Genomic DNA, 22,185 nt, shown 5'->3' with positions numbered 1-22,185 from the left:
TTTCTGTGGAAATAAAGACCACAAGTATTATTTCACTCACCTTAGAAAGAGGATATTTCACGGTGAGGAAAACTTTTGACATTTTGAAGGTGACTGAAGTTTACAATGACTCTGGATTTTGCCCTAGGAATTAAAGTTAGATATGTTTCTGAATACGGACAATAAGCATTGGTACATACAAGAAATGGAAATCAATGTTGTTTAGTATGGACAATAAGCATTGGTACATACAAGAAATGGAAATCAATGTTGTTTAGTATGGACAATAAACATTGGTACATACTAGAAATGGAAATCAATGTTGTTTAGTATAAACAGGTGTTAGAGACATGTTTAATGTAATTAATGCTGTGAGATAAAACAAGCATTGATAAGAGCAAGAGTCAATGAGAGAGTAAGCATCATTAGGGTGCAAGGTATTTTTTCTTGTTTGTTTTCTTATTTATATTTTACAGATTAGACCCCCAAATCCAGCATAAAACTATAATAATGCAGGTATGTAAGGTTATTGGAAACCGTTTGAAGTGATTACTAATAACACTAACTTCTTGTGATATGAATAACGAAAATTCTAGGAATTATGTTTCATGAATGCTTATTTTAATTCAAGGCTTTCTCAAGAAAGGAAGAGTTTGCAATTGTAGAAGTGTAAGCCAGGGCTGAAAACACAAAAGGTATGTTTCAATGTATAATTACTCATTTTTGATAAAGGTTAAGTGACAAACAATTGCATTGATATTTATCAAATATTGCACTGCAGCAACAAAAGGAAACAATTTCAACGGTGTCGTGGAGAAAGCTCAACACTTGGCAGCAGCTCATTCCTTGTAAGAAATATGTAAATAAATAAAAAAAATATCAAACTACAGCTAGAGAATTGGGGAGTGGGGCACAAATGATTTGGAAGCAGGGGTTTGAGAAAAGAGAGCAAACAGTTGGGTGGGGGTATAAGGAGGAAACAAGCATTGGCGAACGGGAATGAAAATAAAAATACAAGCGAGAAGATGAGCGGCCGGGAAACTGAAAGTACGGCCGGCCAGCCATGAATAATTAGGGGAGGAGAAGCCGCACAGCACAAGCTGGGAGAAGTCCTTTGATGTGCAATAGGGAGGGAGGGAGGCTGATGCGCATGCTTGTTTGGTCACGTGATTCACGTGAACTCAAAGAAAACCGCACCAAAAAGCCCTTGGTTTGACGAGCATTTTGAGCACTTGAATTCTCTCTCCTCTCAATGCGTATGCGCGCATTGATAGGTCGCGAGACCTAAAAAACCAATGTCGAGGACAGCGATACTCCTGCTTCCTGCGTTTTATCAGGTCAATAGACTGTTCCCCATAACACAAAAGTTTATTGCAATAAATTCATAGAATTTTAACTTTAGCAAAATTAGTATAAATTTGTGGGTGTGGACTGCTTGCTGAAAATACTGGTGCAGCAGTTGATGTGGTTGGTGCTGCAGCAGGTGGGTTGTCCTGCAACCTCCGTGTTGCAGCTCGAGCAAAGTTGTTGGGGTGCAAGTTCTTCACGTGTCGCTTCATATTTGCTGTGCCAAAGGAGTATTTTTTAGATGTATCACCCCTTGAAAGAGTTGTTTGGCAAATTTTACAGGTTACTAACGGAGCATTAACCTTTTTTGCCCTTCAGGGAAAGTAAAAAACTTGCAAATCGGAGCTTATTTCCTCTTCTTTGGAGGTTCTTTAGGAATGAAATATTCCTCTGAAGAATGGGTGGAAGATGAGTCCATTGGTGTTATTATGGTAATTTTACTTCTATTTGAGAATATTCTCAGAAGAGATGCTTCTTCTTAGAAAGTGAAAGTAGAATGATTAAAATGGGATGGAACTTTCAACAGTTGGAATAGGAAGTGTTTTGAACCAATGAAATCTCTTCTTTTAAATTCTCATGGCTTTGCGTATGCTTACGATGTGGGTTCGTATGACGTTCCAGCGCGATTTGTGTAATTGCTTTTAAAAGTAATATACGATTGTTCAAAGTTAAAAAAAAACTATTTTCATGAGTATCCTATATAATGTATTCCCTTAGTATGTTCATTAAATACATAAATATATGTTTTTAAACAATTAAAAACATTCGCGTCTTTCGCATACGGGGCGCAATACATGACGTCATATGTAAGCTTTGATGCGACGCGTAACTTGAAAGCGTATTCGTAGCGTATGCTGAGAATGATTAGCAGACAAACTATGGTGTGATCACTCTCTCACTGTCAAATCAGAGCACAAGGCGTGCTATGAGAATTGTTACAAGTGGTCACTCATTGGAGATCCGATTCAGCTGTGTGGCATATCCACTGTATCATAATATTACTTTTTAAGACTGTTTAAGTTTGAGGTTTGTATGAAATACTATGCTATAGGCAGATATGGATCTTTAGGGAGCGCTTAACTCCATGAAGGTTGGTTATTACAATTTATATATAGGTGCTTGAGGGAGGGAAAAGAAGTTTGTCAGAATGGCGAGGATTGCTCAATAGCACCAGATCACTCCTTACTTTGTGGACACATACAATTGTATGGCTCTTGTAATAAAGATGCAGCTAATTTGGCCTGAGTTTTGAAAGGCACTACGACACCTGCTATCATACCAATGTTCAGTTTACTGGCAAACAGAAGTTATTTACTTTGAAATAATGCTGATTGTTGTGCGAAGTTAGCAGGCATCGATAACATGATTACGGTAACTGAGCGTGTGGTTTGCTTTAAAAAAGTTGTGTTGACTCCTCTGCATGGGAAGCTTGATGTTTCCCTCTGGCCGTCGATTCCGACCTTGAAAGCAGAGTCAACCAAATGAGCCGTATAAGATCGCTATTGGTTTAAAAAGAGGTCGCTCTTACATCTGCTAGAGAAACATTTGTCCTTCATGTAGGAAACACCCGCACAGAAGTGCATGCTTTATTAAATACAGACGTGCCCCTGAATTTTAGGGAGTTAATTTAGACTATCTTTAATACGTCCTCGAGTAGGGGATTAGCTTACTTTTTTAAAGTTATAGGCAGTGGCCTTGTGACTTTTGTAGAAACTATATTTAGTGTCTTGTCGGTGTTTTTTCATTCAATTTTTTCCAGCATCTTTGGTGGATTCTCCTTAATGCTCACATTAGTTGCGGGTGTGCTTGTATTAATTTGTTTACTTAAATATGGATGCACATCTTGCAGCAGACCACAAAATGCACCCAGTTGTTTCTGCTCCGCAACCGAATGCTTAGTTATTACGGAGCGCTGCCTCTGGATACATTGAGTGCAGTTAATGGATTACCGTTTCGATTTTCCTTTTTCACATGCGTTCAACCTGTCTTCCATTGCCTGAGCTGCGATTTTGACTGGGCCCTGGATTTGTGTCTCTGCAGTACGGTGTCTACCAACGCGGATTATGACCAACTGATGAGCTCCTTAGTGGTTCATGACTTGCTCTCTTCTGGCGGTGTGATTATGGCCTTAGCAGCGATACATGGAATAATGGGACATTGGAATGTTGTTGCAGCGGCGCATGACTTCTTGGCACGCAGTTAATTTGAAGATGATCCGAGTTTTCCTCCGATGGTGATAGAGGCTTCGGTCATTGAGGAACATGTATGTTCATTCCCACTATTGAATTGGATGGCTGAAATGTTTTCAGAAGAGAACAATGACTTTCTCTTGGAGGCTATTGCTACATACTGTGCTTATACGCTGGTGGAATAAGACTGTTTGAATTTTCTACCTATTCTTTATTATTTAGTTACTGCATAATTTTTTTTGCAAAGTGGAACTTGACTCTGCTTTTTAGGCTTGGACTCTGCGTTCGTAATTTGCCCACGTTTATATTATGTGCCTTGGTCAAGGAAAAGTGTCGTGGGCTGAGCCTTGCACTTACACCGTGTTAAGTTAGCATGGGTTTATTAGAAGCTTAAACGCCATTTTTGTTTTCCTGCTCTGCTTTGCACACAACACGCACTTGCAATATTGTTTAGAGAAGGGTGAGTATTTTCCTTCATATGAGAATAATTTGTTATGCTACATTTGTAGACTGCCTCGATACTTTAGTGTGTATAGTGAGAGCATGAAACATCAAGGTTATCTTGGATACTGTGTGAGTTATTCGGAATGATCTTCGCACGTTTGACCATAAGACATATGCAGCTGTGGCCCCTCTGATACTGGCGCGTTTAATAATGCTCTGTGCAGGCATGATTACACACAGTTGGAGAACATTCGTATCTTGACAGTTTGTGTAGAACTCAATGTGATCTACTACTGCTGAGTACCAGATGTGTGGGTCTGCCTATGTAGTCGTATGAGATCTTCTGTAGTTATAAACTAACCTGCTAAGTAGGGATGGTGAAATCTAGGTATATTTTAAATTTGTTTCCCTTTTGCATTATAGGATGCTTTCTCCCTTTGTATTTTATGGAATAGTAACAATGCTGACAACTTTGTTTCTGATAATATGTTTGCTTGTATTATTTAAAGTACTGTGCATGAGAGTTTGGTGTTAGAAATAAACATTTAAAAGTTTCAGGTGTCTTTATTTAGTGCTTGTTTTGGACTGGTGTAAGACTGTAACGAAAGAGTGATCTTGTTATCTACCTTACCTGAGGTAACCTAAGTCGCATGTTGTGGGTTGACTAATAATTGGTGTTTTTGCTATAGGACGAAGAACTAATGAGTCACTGCTTGCTAGTCTGTTAGGGGGTTTGGGTACTAAGGTGGGGTTTGGAACACCGTAGTTCACTGAGGTCGTAAGCCTTTATGCACAGTTGTGTGTAGGAACAGAATCACTGCAACAGTAGTTACAACAAAAAGGCTCGATAAAGGGCCTTGAGTTTGAATCAAAATATGAAATTGAAGAATAATTGATAAGTGCAGCCAAGAAAGGGAGCAAGTGTGCAAATTTCATAGTACCTTCGGTCGGGGTAGTTGTTATAATAAAAAGCGTCGATAAAGGGCCTGCACTTTGAATTTAAATTCAAGAAGAATGATTGATAACCCCAGCCAAGAAAGGGAGCAAGTAGGTGTGTGTGTGGACGATGTGTTGATTGAGCAGAAGATGAATAAGGTGAAAAATAAGAAAGGCTGCAGACATGCAAACTTTGTACTTCTTTGTAAGGGAAGTGGCTGTTTAGTTTTCCTGTGTGTGTGTGTGTATATATATATATATATATATATATATATATATATAGGCAGCGTGAACAAGGGCATTTGTGCTCGAAACACGTCGCTGATTTTGGTTCTGTGGATCTAAAATAAACAACATCATTTGCTGACTTGGTGGTCCGTATCCTTTCTGTTGTTGGCGTGGAGGCTGTAACCACGAGCGCAGATCACACAGAGAAGGAACTTTGTGCTCTCATATATATATATATATATATATATATATATATATATATATATATATATATATATATATATATATATATATATATATATATATATATCAAGTGAAGACTCCCGCCACTTCCACCATACCCACGGCGGCGAAGAAGGAGAAGCGAACCACTTTCTCAGGCAAGATGTTCTTTATTTAACCATATCCATAACAGCAATCAACAGATGACGCGTTTCGGGCTCGAGAGCCCTTGATCTCGTATATATATATATACGAGCTTGCTCGCTCGCAATGCCTTTCCCAGCCTCGTGAACAAGGGAGTGATCCTGAAATGCGTTGAGGGTTTTCTTGCTAGACCTAATGCTTGAATAAATAATATTTTGCTGCATTAATCTCTGGAGTGCCCGTGACTGCTGTTTTTCGTAAAGGAGAACCGCCGTGGCGTATATATATATATATATATATATATATATATATATATATATATATATATATATATATATGTATATGTATATATATATATATTCACTGAAAAACTATTGTTTGGGACACGGTGCGGTGATTGCTTTGTTGCCTTGCTACGAGGGAATCCCACTTCTGCTGCTAGGTGGGTTTACTCGCTGTCGGGATTGAGACAGCTCGCAGTGAAACAGGAGACGCCCTAGGCAAAGTTCAGGGAGTTTGTCTGTCAGCATGATTTTGAGAGGAGCAGTCCTGGGTGTGCCTGCCACAAATGGGAAACCTGGAACGAAATACTAGTGGCCCGCCCTTGGTCACGGTGGGCGCCACCACGAAGCTGCAGAAGTCCGTCAACCATGGATTGTTTGGGACACGGTGCGGTGATTGCTTTGTTGCCTTGCTACGAGGGAATCCCACTTCTGCTGCTAGGTGGGTTTACTCGCTGTCGGGATTGAGACAGCTCGCAGTGAAACAGGAGACGCCCTAGGCAAAGTACAGGGAGTTTGTCTGTCAGCATGATTTTGAGAGGAGCAGTCCTGGGTGTGCCTGCCACAAATGGGAAACCTGGAACGAAATACTAGTGGCCCGCCCTTTGTCACGGTGGGCGCCACCACGAAGCTGCAGAAGTCCGTCAACCATGGATTGTTTGGGACACGGTGCGGTGATTGCTTTGTTGCCTTGCTACGAGGGAATCCCACTTCTGCTGCTAGGTGGGTTTACTCTCTGTCGGGATTGAGACAGCTCGCAGTGAAACAGGAGACGCCCTAGGCAAAGTACAGGGAGTTTGTCTGTCAGCATGATTTTGAGAGGAGCAGTCCTGGGTGTGCCTGCCACAAATGGGAAACATCGAAATACTAGTGGCCCGCCCTTGGTCACGGTGGGCGCCACCACGAAGCTGCAGAAGTCCGTCAACCATGGATTGTTTGGGACACGGTGCGGTGATTGCTTTGTTGCCTTGCTACGAGGGAATCCCACTTCTGCTGCTAAGTGGGTTTACTCGCTGTCGGGATTGAGACAGCTCGCAGTGAAACAGGAGACGCCCTAGGCAAAGTACAGGGAGTTTGTCTGTCAGCATGATTTTGAGAGGAGCAGTCCTGGGTGTGCCTGCCACAAATGGGAAACCTGGAACGAAATACTAGTGGCCCGCCCTTGGTCACGGTGGGCGCCACCACGAAGCTGCAGAAGTCCGTCAACCATGGATTGTTTGGGACACGGTGCGGTGATTGCTTTGTTGCCTTGCTACGAGGGAATCCCACTTCTGCTGCTAGGTGGGTTTACTCGCTGTCGGGATTGAGACTGCTCGCAGTGAAACAGGAGACGCCCTAGGCAAAGTACAGGGAGTTTGTCTGTCAGCATGATTTTGAGAGGAGCAGTCCTGGGTGTGCCTGCCACAAATAGGAAACCTGGAACGAAATACTAGTGGCCCGCCCTTGGTCACGGTGGGCGCCACCACGAAGCTGCAGAAGTCCGTCAACCATGGATTGTTTGGGACACGGTGCGGTGATTGCTTTGTTGCCTTGCTACGAGGGAATCCCACTTCTGCTGCTAGGTGGGTTTACTCGCTGTCGGGATTGAGACAGCTCGCAGTGAAACTTAGAGACACGTGTTAACTGTAAAAAGCCTAGCGCGTGCAGCATGTGCTTAATTTACATATCAGCAACTATAAAGGAAAGCCCAGCGCTTGTAACGACGCTTCGCTTCAACAGAGCATCTCCCACGAACAGTGCTAAGGATTCCTGCCTGCATCCTGATTCCTGAGTCACAGTCTCAACGCGACCTGTCTCCTGAACTCCGCTTCACCCAGAAGAGCTTTCTTCCTCCCGCTTCCCTCCTGCTTCTTCCAGAAGAGTTCTCTGCCTCTCGCTTCCCTTCCTCGATCCTTACCTGCAATAAAGAAGACTCCGAATGGCGTTTTTTCTTTCCTGCAAACCTCGGTGATTCCTGAACCCTTCTCTTCCTGTTTGGCACACAGCATCTCCGTTTCCTTTTCCCAGCACGTCATCTCCGGCCTCGGCTCGACTCCAAGTAAGGTCTTATTAACCTTTAATCTTTCTGTGGAAATAAAGATCACAAGTATTATTTCACTCACCTTAGAAAGAGGATATTTCACGGTGAGGAAAACTTTTGACATTTTGAAGGTGACTGAAGTTTACAATGACTCTGGATTTTGCCCTAGGAATTAAAGTTAGATATGTTTCTGAATACGGACAATAAGCATTGGTACATACAAGAAATGGAAATCAATGTTGTTTAGTATGGACAATAAGCATTGGTACATACAAGAAATGGAAATCAATGTTGTTTAGTATGGACAATAAACATTGGTACATACTAGAAATGGAAATCAATGTTGTTTAGTATAAACAGGTGTTAGAGACATGTTTAATGTAATTAATGCTGTGAGATAAAACAAGCATTGATAAGAGCAAGAGTCAATGAGAGAGTAAGCATCATTAGGGTGCAAGGTATTTTTTCTTGTTTGTTTTCTTATTTATATTTTACAGATTAGACCCCCAAATCCAGCATAAAACTATAATAATGCAGGTATGTAAGGTTATTGGAAACCGTTTGAAGTGATTACTAATAACACTAACTTCTTGTGATATGAATAACGAAAATTCTAGGAATTATGTTTCATGAATGCTTATTTTAATTCAAGGCTTTCTCAAGAAAGGAAGAGTTTGCAATTGTAGAAGTGTAAGCCAGGGCTGAAAACACAAAAGGTATGTTTCAATGTATAATTACTCATTTTTGATAAAGGTTAAGTGACAAACAATTGCATTGATATTTATCAAATATTGCACTGCAGCAACAAAAGGAAACAATTTCAACGGTGTCGTGGAGAAAGCTCAACAGAAAGCGAAGCCACAAAAAATATATTGTTCCTTTGATTGCTGCAAACCAAGAAGGTTTTCAAAATGGATGTAAACCAGTTAACCCAGTTGGTGCAAAGGTTAAATACTGAAATGCAGGAATTGCGTTCAGAGAATCAGTCATTACGACAAGAACTTGACAAGACAAAAATAGGTTTTACGTCTTGGAGAGAATCCACAGAAGAAGGGGGCCGTACTGTTTTGACACCCCCTAAGTTTGGTACATCAGCTTTTGGTTCACAGACCTTTCGTACTCAATCCACCTCTGTCACTGAACAACCAGTTCAATTAACAGTCGTAACCCCCACTCCAGTACCTTTGGCAAATCCAGAACGATTCACAGGAGATTCAAGCAAGTTTGCAACATTCATGAGCCAATGTCAGTTGCACTTTTTATGTAAGCCACAAATCTTTACCAATGATACCGCTAAGGTTTCTTTTATTATATCTTATCTGGTTGGGGTGGCTGCTGATTGGGCAATGCCTCTAGTAGATAATAATGATCCTCTGTTGCACAATTTAAATACTTTTAAAACTGCTATGACTAATTTGTTTGCTAAACATGTTTTTCTTCAAGCCTCAGATAATGAGTTATTGAATCTGCGACAGGGCTCCAAAGATTTAGTTACTTATATTACTTCGTTCAATAGATTACTTGCTGAGACACATTGGCCACCTGAAAAAAGAATCTCCCTTTTCTATAGGGGCTTGAGAGATGAGATCAAAGATTCATTAGCTCATGTTGTTGAATTACCAAATGATTTTAGTGATTTTCAAGAATTTGTTGTTAAATTAGACCATAGGCTTGGTGAACGTAAAGGAGAAAGATCAAAACACGATATTAAAAACCTTCATTTTAAGTCAGAAAGAAAAGACATAGATAATAAATCCTCTACTATAGAACCAATGCAGATTGGTGGAATAAAAGGACCATTATCAAATGACGAAAAAGAAAGACGTAGGAAAGGAAATCTATGTTTATACTGTGGAAAGGCAGGTCATTTTGCAAAAGACTGTCCAGTAAAACTTGTAAAAAAGAAGGCTCTTGTTATTTGTGCAAATGATGAATCGGAAAACTAATTGTCTCAGAGAATGTTGAGACCGATTCTTTGAGTAGGCAGTTAAATCAGGTCCCAAAATATGCACCTTGTGCATTAACGCAAGTCCCCAAACATTTTACTGTAAGATTACTTCTTATCTTGACCACCCAACAAAGACACAGTATTCCTGTGCTCATTGATTCAGGAGCTACAGGAAATTTCTTTGATATAACCCTAGCCAAAACTTTGCAATTACCTCAAATACCTAAAAAACAACCTGAACCAGTGAGGGCAGTCGATGGTTCAGCTTTGTCTTCAGGTCTGATAAGGTTTAACACCACACCATTATTATTTGTAGCTGAGAATGGTCATTCTGAGTATGTAGTGTTTGATTTAATTGATACACCATCTTTTGGGGTCATCCTTGGTATTCCTTGGTTGGAATTTCATAATCCCAAAATAGATTGGGTCAAACGTACAGTGACTCTTGATTCGGCTCATTGTAGATTACATTGTTATCAGGACACCAAAGATCCGATTATGCCATTGTGTTGTGCCGCTTTACACTCTTCTAATCCTGAATTGCCAGCTGAATATCAGGATTTTAGTGATGTATTTGATCCAGTTAAGGCAACTACTCTTCCGCCCCATAGAATCTACGATTGTAGAATAGATCTTATTCCAGGGGCGAAATTACCTTGCAGTAGAATATATGCCTTAACAGATCCAGAAAATCAATATTTACGAACCTACTTGGACGAATTGCTGGAATTAGGTTTCATTCGACATTCCACCTCTCCAGTCTCGTCGCCACTCTTCTTTGTAGCGAAGAAGTCTGGTGATTTGCGCGCTTGCATCGACTATCGCGCAATTAACAAGGCAACCATAAAAAAACGGTATCCTTTGCCATTAATTCCTGTACTTCTGAATCAGGTGAAAGGTTCTAGCGTTTATACAAAATTGGATTTACGTGGAGCCTATCACCTAATCCGCGTAAAAGAGGGCGACGAGTGGAAAACCGCTTTTCGTACCAAGTTTGGTCTTTTTGAGTACACAGTAATGCCCTTCGGTTTATGTAACGCTCCTGCAGCGTTTCAATATTTCATAAACTAAGTGTTGCATGAATTACTGGACATTTGCGTCATTGTTTACATTGACGACATTTTGATTTACTCTAAAAATCAGGAAGAACATGTTGAACATGTGCGGTTAGTTCTGAAAAAACTCAGAGACAATGCCTTATTTGTAAAACAAGAAAAATGCGTATTTAATTCTTCAGAGGTGGAATTTCTGGGATACTGGTTATCTCCAGAAGGCATTACAATGGATCCCAAGAAGGTAGAAGCAATTCTCAATTGGCCTTCACCAAAATCAGTGAAAGATGTTCAACGCATTCTAGGTTTTGCAAATTTTTATAGGCGCTTTATTGCAAAATTTTCTGAAATTGTGGTACCAATCACCTCATTGTTAAGAAAAGGAAAAGTATTTCTTTGGACTCCGGAAGCTGAAGAAGCCTTTTTAATTTTAAAAAGAATGTTCACTTCAGCTCCCATTTTGGCTCATCCAGATCCAGACAAGCCTTTCTTTGTAGAGGCCGATGCTTCTCAAACAGCAATTGGAGGAGTGTTAATGCAAAAAGACAATAAAACAGGCTATTTACATCCAATTGCCTTTTTTTCAAGAAAATTATTGCCAGCTGAGCAAAATTATACAATAGCTGAGCGAGAGTTACTAGCAGTCAAAGCAGTTTTACAAGAATGGAGACATCATCTCTTGGGAGCTAAGCACACTGTGACAATTTATTCAGATCATAAGAATTTACAATTCTATTCTACAGTGAAGGCTTTCACTCCAAGACAGATGAGATGGTTGCAATTTTTCAGTGAATTCGATTTTTTAATCACATATCGTCCTGGAGAGAAACAATTACTCTCAGATACTCTTTCCAGATTAGTATGTGATAAACAAAAAGATTCAACTAGAAGTTCACAAAGTATAATTCCATCTGACAAAGTGTGTGCAGAAATTTCCTCTGATAACTTTTTTGATCTTTTAAGAAGCAAAGTGAGGTTACTTGATCAAAAAGAATGGTTATCTGAAAAGCATAACTCAATCACTAACGATTTTTTCTTTCATAAGAAGAAATTATTTCTTCCTGATAAAGAATCTCGCCAGCTAATAATTAAATGGAATCATGACTTGGGAATGGCTGCACATCCAGGAATTAACAAAACCCTTGAACTTTGCCAAAGACATTTCTGGTGGAAGAATATGATTGTTGATATTCAACAATTCATAGAAACTTGTCCTGTCTGTAGTCGTCAAAAATCTCTACACACAGCTCCCAGAGGTTTTCTACAACCAATGATCATACCTCCATATCCTTGGCATACTATTAGCCTTGATTTTATTACAGATTTGCCAAACTCAAATGGTTTTACCACAATCTTGGTTGTGGTGGATTTATTATCCAAAATGGGACATTTTATTCCGCTACCTAAAATACCATCTGCAGAAGAATTTAGTCAAGTATTTTTACAACAAGTGGTAAAACTACATGGTTTACCAAATAAAATCATTTCAGACAGAGGGCCGCAATTTGTATCTAAATTTTGGAGAAAACTTAGTAATTATTTAGGAATAGAACTAGGATTATCGTCAGCCTTCCATCCTCAAACTGACGGCCAAACAGAACGAGTAAACCAACATATTGAACAATGTTTACGTTGTTTAATCAATACAGTATCATCAAATTGGGATGAGACATTGCCTTTAGCTGAATTTTCCTATAATAACACTCTTCACTCCGCATTAGGTTGTTCACCTTTTTTCTTCATGACTGGTCAACATCCACGTTCTTTACCTGAAATAATTCCTAAAGAAGAACAAGACATGCCAGCTGTAGCTGAAAGATTGGCCAAACTACAATTAATTCAGGAACAAGTCAAGAAAGCTTTAACTAGGAATAAAAATAAAATGAAAATGAACGCTGATAAACATAGATTATCTAGTCCATCCTATAAGGAAGGAGATCAGGTATGGTTATCAACCAAAAACATACAATTAGAAGGACCTAAAAAATTGAAACCACGATTTATTGGACCCTTTCCAATTGAAAAAATATTAAATCCAGTTTCAGTTAAATTGCGACTTCCAGATGAGTATGCCATTCATCCAGTTTTTCATGTTTCCCTTTTAAAACCCTTTAACCCTTTCACTAGAGCAGATAATCCTCCTCCACCAATTATAATTGGGGATCATCTTGAATATGAAGTACATAAGATATTAGATGCAAAAAGAATTCAGGGAAAACTCTACTATCTGATTGATTGGAAGGGTTACGATTCAAGCGAAAGATCCTGGGAACCTGAAGTTAATGTTCATGCTCCCCGTTTGGTCAAACAATTCCAAGCTTTACATCCAGAAAAGCCCAGACCAATTAGACGACCTTTGGGAGGGAGAACTGTTAAGGGTTAATAAAAGTAAGGTTCTCATGTTACGCAGCAAAAGACTTGGACTAATGATGTCTTAAAACTTGTTAACTTGAAGAGATGTATTTAAAAACTGTTGTCTTTCATTTATATCAAGTACGCATTTGCCAATGCTTGTTGGTTTTCCTTTTTACTGAAAAGATCTTAAGGAGAAAGTTCCACATGGGCACGTTATTCTTAGAGACACGTGTTAACTGTAAGAAGCCTAGCGCGTGCAGCATGTGCTTAATTTACATATCAGCAACTATAAAGGAAAGCCCAGCGCTTGTAACGACGCTTCGCTTCAACAGAGCATCTCCCACGAACAGTGCTAAGGATTCCTGCCTGCATCCCGATTCCTGAGTCACAGTCTCAACGCGACCTGTCTCCTGAACTCCGCTTCACCCAGAAGAGCTTTCTTCCTCCCGCTTCCCTCCTGCTTCTTCCAGAAGAGTTCTCTGCCTCTCGCTTCCCTTCCTCGATCCTTACCTGCAATAAAGAAGACTCCGAATGGCGTTTTTTCTTTCCTGCAAACCTCGGTGATTCCTGAACCCTTCTCTTCCTGTTTGGCACACAGCATCTCCGTTTCCTTTTCCCAGCACGTCATCTCCGGCCTCGGCTCAACTCCAAGTAAGGTCTTATTAACCTTTAATCTTTCTGTGGAAATAAAGACCACAAGTATTATTTCACTCACCTTAGAAAGAGGATATTTCACGGTGAGGAAAACTTTTGACATTTTGAAGGTGACTGAAGTTTACAATGACTCTGGATTTTGCCCTAGGAATTAAAGTTAGATATGTTTCTGAATACGGACAATAAGCATTGGTACATACAAGAAATGGAAATCAATGTTGTTTAGTATGGACAATAAGCATTGGTACATACAAGAAATGGAAATCAATGTTGTTTAGTATGGACAATAAACATTGGTACATACTAGAAATGGAAATCAATGTTGTTTAGTATAAACAGGTGTTAGAGACATGTTTAATGTAATTAATGCTGTGAGATAAAACAAGCATTGATAAGAGCAAGAGTCAATGAGAGAGTAAGCATCATTAGGGTGCAAGGTATTTTTTCTTGTTTGTTTTCTTATTTATATTTTACAGATTAGACCCCCAAATCCAGCATAAAACTATAATAATGCAGGTATGTAAGGTTATTGGAAACCGTTTGAAGTGATTACTAATAACACTAACTTCTTGTGATATGAATAACGAAAATTCTAGGAATTATGTTTCATGAATGCTTATTTTAATTCAAGGCTTTCTCAAGAAAGGAAGAGTTTGCAATTGTAGAAGTGTAAGCCAGGGCTGAAAACACAAAAGGTATGTTTCAATGTATAATTACTCATTTTTGATAAAGGTTAAGTGACAAACAATTGCATTGATATTTATCAAATATTGCACTGCAGCAACAAAAGGAAACAATTTCAACGGTGTCGTGGAGAAAGCTCAACACTTGGCAGCAGCTCATTCCTTGTAAGAAATATGTAAATAAATAAAAAAAATATCAAACTACAGCTAGAGAATTGGGGAGTGGGGCACAAATGATTTGGAAGCAGGGGTTTGAGAAAAGAGAGCAAACAGTTGGGTGGGGGTATAAGGAGGAAACAAGCATTGGCGAACGGGAATGAAAATAAAAATACAAGCGAGAAGATGAGCGGCCGGGAAACTGAAAGTACGGCCGGCCAGCCATGAATAATTAGGGGAGGAGAAGCCGCACAGCACAAGCTGGGAGAAGTCCTTTGATGTGCAATAGGGAGGGAGGGAGGCTGATGCGCATGCTTGTTTGGTCACGTGATTCACGTGAACTCAAAGAAAACCGCACCAAAAAGCCCTTGGTTTGACGAGCATTTTGAGCACTTGAATTCTCTCTCCTCTCAATGCGTATGCGCGCATTGATAGGTCGCGAGACCTAAAAAACCAATGTCGAGGACAGCGATACTCCTGCTTCCTGCGTTTTATCAGGTCAATAGACTGTTCCCCATAACACAAAAGTTTATTGCAATAAATTCATAGAATTTTAACTTTAGCAAAATTAGTATAAATTTGTGGGTGTGGACTGCTTGCTGAAAATACTGGTGCAGCAGTTGATGTGGTTGGTGCTGCAGCAGGTGGGTTGTCCTGCAACCTCCGTGTTGCAGCTCGAGCAAAGTTGTTGGGGTGCAAGTTCTTCACGTGTCGCTTCATATTTGCTGTGCCAAAGGAGTATTTTTTAGATGTATCACCCCTTGAAAGAGTTGTTTGGCAAATTTTACAGGTTACTAACGGAGCATTAACCTTTTTTGCCCTTCAGGGAAAGTAAAAAACTTGCAAATCGGAGCTTATTTCCTCTTCTTTGGAGATTCTTTAGGAATGAAATATTCCTCTGAAGAATGGGTGGAAGATGAGTCCATTGGTGTTATTATGGTAATTTTACTTCTATTTGAGAATATTCTCAGAAGAGATGCTTCTTCTTAGAAAGTGAAAGTAGAATGATTAAAATGGGATGGAACTTTCAACAGTTGGAATAGGAAGTGTTTTGAACCAATGAAATCTCTTCTTTTAAATTCTCATGGCTTTGCGTATGCTTACGATGTGGGTTCGTATGACGTTCCAGCGCGATTTGTGTAATTGCTTTTAAAAGTAATATACGATTGTTCAAAGTTAAAAAAAAACTATTTTCATGAGTATCCTATATAATGTATTCCCTTAGTATGTTCATTAAATACATAAATATATGTTTTTAAACAATTAAAAACATTCGCGTCTTTCGCATACGGGGCGCAATACATGACGTCATATGTAAGCTTTGATGCGACGCGTAACTTGAAAGCGTATTCGTAGCGTATGCTGAGAATGATTAGCAGACAAACTATGGTGTGATCACTCTCTCACTGTCAAATCAGAGCACAAGGCGTGCTATGAGAATTGTTACAAGTGGTCACTCATTGGAGATCCGATTCAGCTGTGTGGCATATCCACTGTATCATAATATTACTTTTTAAGACTGTTTAAGTTTGAGGTTTGTATGAAATACTATGCTATAGGCAGATATGGATCTTTAGGGAGCGCTTAACTCCATGAAGGTTGGTTATTACAATTTATATATAGGTGCTTGAGGGAGGGAAAAGAAGTTTGTCAGAATGGCGAGGATTGCTCAATAGCACCAGATCACTCCTTACTTTGTGGACACATACAATTGTATGGCTCTTGTAATAAAGATGCAGCTAATTTGGCCTGAGTTTTGAAAGGCACTACGACACCTGCTATCATACCAATGTTCAGTTTACTGGCAAACAGAAGTTATTTACTTTGAAATAATGCTGATTGTTGTGCGAAGTTAGCAGGCATCGATAACATGATTACGGTAACTGAGCGTGTGGTTTGCTTTAAAAAAGTTGTGTTGACTCCTCTGCATGGGAAGCTTGATGTTTCCCTCTGGCCGTCGATTCCGACCTTGAAAGCAGAGTCAACCAAATGAGCCGTATAAGATCGCTATTGGTTTAAAAAGAGGTCGCTCTTACATCTGCTAGAGAAACATTTGTCCTTCATGTAGGAAACACCCGCACAGAAGTGCATGCTTTATTAAATACAGACGTGCCCCTGAATTTTAGGGAGTTAATTTAGACTATCTTTAATACGTCCTCGAGTAGGGGATTAGCTTACTTTTTTAAAGTTATAGGCAGTGGCCTTGTGACTTTTGTAGAAACTATATTTAGTGTCTTGTCGGTGTTTTTTCATTCAATTTTTTCCAGCATCTTTGGTGGATTCTCCTTAATGCTCACATTAGTTGCGGGTGTGCTTGTATTAATTTGTTTACTTAAATATGGATGCACATCTTGCAGCAGACCACAAAATGCACCCAGTTGTTTCTGCTCCGCAACCGAATGCTTAGTTATTACGGAGCGCTGCCTCTGGATACATTGAGTGCAGTTAATGGATTACCGTTTCGATTTTCCTTTTTCACATGCGTTCAACCTGTCTTCCATTGCCTGAGCTGCGATTTTGACTGGGCCCTGGATTTGTGTCTCTGCAGTACGGTGTCTACCAACGCGGATTATGACCAACTGATGAGCTCCTTAGTCGTTCATGACTTGCTCTCTTCTGGCGGTGTGATTATGGCCTTAGCAGCGATACATGGAATAATGGGACATTGGAATGTTGTTGCAGCGGCGCATGACTTCTTGGCACGCAGTTAATTTGAAGATGATCCGAGTTTTCCTCCGATGGTGATAGAGGCTTCGGTCATTGAGGAACATGTATGTTCATTCCCACTATTGAATTGGATGGCTGAAATGTTTTCAGAAGAGAACAATGACTTTCTCTTGGAGGCTATTGCTACATACTGTGCTTATACGCTGGTGGAATAAGACTGTTTGAATTTTCTACCTATTCTTTATTATTTAGTTACTGCATAATTTTTTTTGCAAAGTGGAACTTGACTCTGCTTTTTAGGCTTGGACTCTGCGTTCGTAATTTGCCCACGTTTATATTATGTGCCTTGGTCAAGGAAAAGTGTCGTGGGCTGAGCCTTGCACTTACACCGTGTTAAGTTAGCATGGGTTTATTAGAAGCTTAAACGCCATTTTTGTTTTCCTGCTCTGCTTTGCACACAACACGCACTTGCAATATTGTTTAGAGAAGGGTGAGTATTTTCCTTCATATGAGAATAATTTGTTATGCTACATTTGTAGACTGCCTCGATACTTTAGTGTGTATAGTGAGAGCATGAAACATCAAGGTTATCTTGGATACTGTGTGAGTTATTCGGAATGATCTTCGCACGTTTGACCATAAGACATATGCAGCTGTGGCCCCTCTGATACTGGCGCGTTTAATAATGCTCTGTGCAGGCATGATTACACACAGTTGGAGAACATTCGTATCTTGACAGTTTGTGTAGAACTCAATGTGATCTACTACTGCTGAGTACCAGATGTGTGGGTCTGCCTATGTAGTCGTATGAGATCTTCTGTAGTTATAAACTAACCTGCTAAGTAGGGATGGTGAAATCTAGGTATATTTTAAATCTGTTTCCCTTTTGCATTATAGGATGCTTTCTCCCTTTGTATTTTATGGAATAGTAACAATGCTGACAACTTTGTTTCTGATAATATGTTTGCTTGTATTATTTAAAGTACTGTGCATGAGAGTTTGGTGTTAGAAATAAACATTTAAAAGTTTCAGGTGTCTTTATTTAGTGCTTGTTTTGGACTGGTGTAAGACTGTAACGAAAGAGTGATCTTGTTATCTACCTTACCTGAGGTAACCTAAGTCGCATGTTGTGGGTTGACTAATAATTGGTGTTTTTGCTATAGGACGAAGAACTAATGAGTCACTGCTTGCTAGTCTGTTAGGGGGTTTGGGTACTAAGGTGGGGTTTGGAACACCGTAGTTCACTGAGGTCGTAAGCCTTTATGCACAGTTGTGTGTAGGAACAGAATCACTGCAACAGTAGTTACAACAAAAAGGCTCGATAAAGGGCCTTGAGTTTGAATCAAAATATGAAATTGAAGAATAATTGATAAGTGCAGCCAAGAAAGGGAGCAAGTGTGCAAATTTCATAGTACCTTCGGTCGGGGTAGTTGTTATAATAAAAAGCGTCGATAAAGGGCCTGCACTTTGAATTTAAATTCAAGAAGAATGATTGATAACCCCAGCCAAGAAAGGGAGCAAGTAGGTGTGTGTGTGGACGATGTGTTGATTGAGCAGAAGATGAATAAGGTGAAAAATAAGAAAGGCTGCAGACATGCAAACTTTGTACTTCTTTGTAAGGGAAGTGGCTGTTTAGTTTTCCTGTGTGTGTGTGTGTATATATATATATATATATATATATATATATATATAGGCAGCGTGAACAAGGGCATTTGTGCTCGAAACACGTCGCTGATTTTGGTTCTGTGGATCTAAAATAAACAACATCATTTGCTGACTTGGTGGTCCGTATCCTTTCTGTTGTTGGCGTGGAGGCTGTAACCACGAGCGCAGATCACACAGAGAAGGAACTTTGTGCTCTCATATATATATATATATATATATATATATATATATATATATATATATATATCAAGTGAAGACTCCCGCCACTTCCACCATACCCACGGCGGCGAAGAAGGAGAAGCGAACCACTTTCTCAGGCAAGATGTTCTTTATTTAACCATATCCATAACAGCAATCAACAGATGACGCGTTTCGGGCTCGAGAGCCCTTGATCTCGTATATATATATACGAGCTTGCTCGCTCGCAATGCCTTTCCCAGCCTCGTGAACAAGGGAGTGATCCTGAAATGCGTTGAGGGTTTTCTTGCTAGACCTAATGCTTGAATAAATAATATTTTGCTGCATTAATCTCTGGAGTGCCCGTGACTGCTGTTTTTCGTAAAGGAGAACCGCCGTGGCGTATATATATATATATATATATATATATATATATATATATATATATATATGTATATGTATATATATATATATTCACTGAAAAACTATTGTTTGGGACACGGTGCGGTGATTGCTTTGTTGCCTTGCTACGAGGGAATCCCACTTCTGCTGCTAGGTGGGTTTACTCGCTGTCGGGATTGAGACAGCTCGCAGTGAAACAGGAGACGCCCTAGGCAAAGTTCAGGGAGATTGTCTGTCAGCATGATTTTGAGAGGAGCAGTCCTGGGTGTGCCTGCCACAAATGGGAAACCTGGAACGAAATACTAGTGGCCCGCCCTTGGTCACGGTGGGCGCCACCACGAAGCTGCAGAAGTCCGTCAACCATGGATTGTTTGGGACACGGTGCGGTGATTGCTTTGTTGCCTTGCTACGAGGGAATCCCACTTCTGCTGCTAGGTGGGTTTACTCGCTGTCGGGATTGAGACAGCTCGCAGTGAAACAGGAGACGCCCTAGGCAAAGTACAGGGAGTTTTTCTGTCAGCATGATTTTGAGAGGAGCAGTCCTGGGTGTGCCTGCCACAAATGGGAAACCTGGAACGAAATACTAGTGGCCCGCCCTTTGTCACGGTGGGCGCCACCACGAAGCTGCAGAAGTCCGTCAACCATGGATTGTTTGGGACACGGTGCGGTGATTGCTTTGTTGCCTTGCTACGAGGGAATCCCACTTCTGCTGCTAGGTGGGTTTACTCGCTGTCGGGATTGAGACAGCTCGCAGTGAAACAGGAGACGCCCTAGGCAAAGTACAGGGAGTTTGTCTGTCAGCATGATTTTGAGAGGAGCAGTCCTGGGTGTGCCTGCCACAAATGGGAAACATCGAAATACTAGTGGCCCGCCCTTGGTCACGGTGGGCGCCACCACGAAGCTGCAGAAGTCCGTCAACCATGGATTGTTTGGGACACGGTGCGGTGATTGCTTTGTTGCCTTGCTACGAGGGAATCCCACTTCTGCTGCTAAGTGGGTTTACTCGCTGTCGGGATTGAGACAGCTCGCAGTGAAACAGGAGACGCCCTAGGCAAAGTACAGGGAGTTTGTCTGTCAGCATGATTTTGAGAGGAGCAGTCCTGGGTGTGCCTGCCACAAATGGGAAACCTGGAACGAAATACTAGTGGCCCGCCCTTGGTCACGGTGGGCGCCACCACGAAGCTGCAGAAGTCCGTCAACCATGGATTGTTTGGGACACGGTGCGGTGATTGCTTTGTTGCCTTGCTACGAGGGAATCCCACTTCTGCTGCTAGGTGGGTTTACTCGCTGTCGGGATTGAGACAGCTCGCAGTGAAACAGGAGACGCCCTAGGCAAAGTACAGGGAGTTTGTCTGTCAGCATGATTTTGAGAGGAGCAGTCCTGGGTGTGCCTGCCACAAATAGGAAACCTGGAACGAAATACTAGTGGCCCGCCCTTGGTCACGGTGGGCGCCACCACGAAGCTGCAGAAGTCCGTCAACCATGGATTGTTTGGGACACGGTGCGGTGATTGCTTTGTTGCCTTGCTACGAGGGAATCCCACTTCTGCTGCTAGGTGGGTTTACTCGCTGTCGGGATTGAGACAGCTCGCAGTGAAACAGGAGACGCCCTAGGCAAAGTACAGGGAGTTTGTCTGTCAGCATGATTTTGAGAGGAGCAGTCCTGGGTGTGCCTGCCACAAATGGGAAACCTGGAACGAAATACTAGTGGCCCGCCCTTGGTCACGGTGGGCGCCACCACGAAGCTGCAGAAGTCCGTCAACCATGGATTGTTTGGGACACGGTGCGGTGATTGCTTTGTTGCCTTGCTACGAGGGAATCCCACTTCTGCTGCTAGGTGGGTTTACTTGCTGTCGGGATTGAGACAGCTCGCAGTGAAACAGGAGACGCCCTAGGCAAAGTACAGGGAGTTTGTCTGTCAGCATGATTTTGAGAGGAGCAGTCCTGGGTGTGCCTGCCACAAATGGGAAACCTGGAACGAAATACTAGTGGCCCGCCCTTGGTCACGGTGGGCGCCACCACGAAGCTGCAGAAGTCCGTCAACCATGGATTGTTTAGGACACGGTGCGGTGATTGCTTTGTTGCCTTGCTACGAGGGAATCCCACTTCTGCTGCTAGGTGGGTTTACTCGCTGTCTGGATTGAGACAGCTCGCAGTGAAACAGGAGACGCCCTAGGCAAAGTACAGGGAGTTTGTCTGTCAGCATGATTTTGAGAGGAGCAGTCCTGGGTGTGCCTGCCACAAATGGGAAACCTGGAACGAAATACTAGTGGCCCGCCCTTGGTCACGGTGGGCGCCACCACGAAGCTGCAGAAGTCCGTCAACCATGGATTGTTTGGGACACGGTGCGGTGATTGCTTTGTTGCCTTGCTACGAGGGAATCCCACTTCTGCTGCTAGGTGGGTTTACTCGCTGTCGGGATTGAGACAGCTCGCAGTGAAACAGGAGACGCCCTAGGCAAAGTACAGGGAGTTTGTCTGTCAGCATGATTTTGAGAGGAGCAGTCCTGGGTGTGCCTGCCACAAATGGGAAACCTGGAACGATATATATATATATATATATATATATATATATATATATATATATATATATATATATATATATATATATATATTCACTGAAAAACTATAGGCTTCA

Source organism: Lissotriton vulgaris, chromosome 3_1 (assembly GCF_964263255.1).
Source record: "Lissotriton vulgaris chromosome 3_1, aLisVul1.2, whole genome shotgun sequence".
Taxonomy (NCBI): domain Eukaryota; kingdom Metazoa; phylum Chordata; class Amphibia; order Caudata; family Salamandridae; genus Lissotriton; species Lissotriton vulgaris.
This window is presented reverse-complemented; position numbering follows the sequence as displayed.